This window comes from Lipotes vexillifer, unplaced genomic scaffold (assembly GCF_000442215.2).
Source record: "Lipotes vexillifer unplaced genomic scaffold, Lipotes_vexillifer_v1.1 scaffold1783, whole genome shotgun sequence".
In the NCBI taxonomy this organism is placed as follows: Eukaryota; Metazoa; Chordata; class Mammalia; order Artiodactyla; family Lipotidae; genus Lipotes; species Lipotes vexillifer.
This window is the reverse complement of record NW_006777435.1, coordinates 1,113,477-1,114,409: the sequence shown is the minus strand read 5'-3', so window position 1 is coordinate 1,114,409 and position 933 is coordinate 1,113,477. Positions and strand designations below refer to the sequence as shown.

General features: G+C 50.8%; 1 protein-coding gene across 1 annotated transcript in view; it reads left to right on the top strand.

Annotated features, from left to right (window-relative positions):
- UPB1 (beta-ureidopropionase 1) overlaps positions 1–933 on the top strand; it is a 27,005-nt gene that overhangs the window by 25,674 nt on the left and 398 nt on the right. The gene's annotated exons all lie outside the window — the stretch shown is intronic.

Below are 933 nucleotides of genomic sequence, written 5' to 3'. Positions count from 1 at the left end.
GGGGTGGGGGTGGGATGAATTGGGAGATTGGGATTGACATATATACACTAATATGTATAAAATAGATAACTAATAAGAACATACTGTATAAAAAAATTAAATTAAAAAAAGAAAGAAAATCATACACACAAATAAACATCACATTGTCAGGACGGAATGACTTTGCCCAGCATGTCTGGAAGGGATCAGGACTTCGGATCCAGCCAGATGTGGGCTTTAGGCCTGACTCCCCTGTTTATGTGAGGGTGGGTCCTTGGGCATGTTTCCTGAGTCCCAAGTTCTCATTGGACAGAGAAGGCACTGCCCACATGAAAGTCTCCTGGCCTATCTCTCCTCCGGAAGCTTAGATTAATGCAGGATTCCACACAAATTGGAAGTTGGAACCAATAAACAGAATGGTTTCTCATTAGTAACTTTTTATTTTTTATTTTTATTTTATTTATTTATTTTTTTGCGGTACGCGGGCCTCTCACTGTCGTGGCCTCTCCTGTTGTGGAGCACAGGCTCCGGACGCGCAGGCTCAGCAGCCATGGCTCAGGGGCCCAGCTGCTCTGCGGCATGTGGGATCTTCCCGGACCGGGGCACGGACCCGTGTCCGCTGCATCGGCAGGCGGACTCTCAACCACTGAGCCACCAGGGAAGCCCTCATTAGTAACTTTTTGAAAGCGGAAGCCTTCCCAAGCTATGGTGATGGGCATGAGTTCCCGTCAAGGCTTTGGAAAGGAGGGAGGGAGGGAATGCTGGGGTGTGAGCACCCTGGGTGGGCTTTCCAGCCCCACCCCCAGCCTCCCCCAGCCTCTGTCTGTGTCCATGATGAGATGCCATGTGGAATGGATGGGCCTCCAGAGCCAGGGCACCAGGATGCGAATCCTGGCAACTCCACTCCTGGCTCAAGCCCTCCTCCTTCCTGACTTGGAGCCACCACACCTTCTG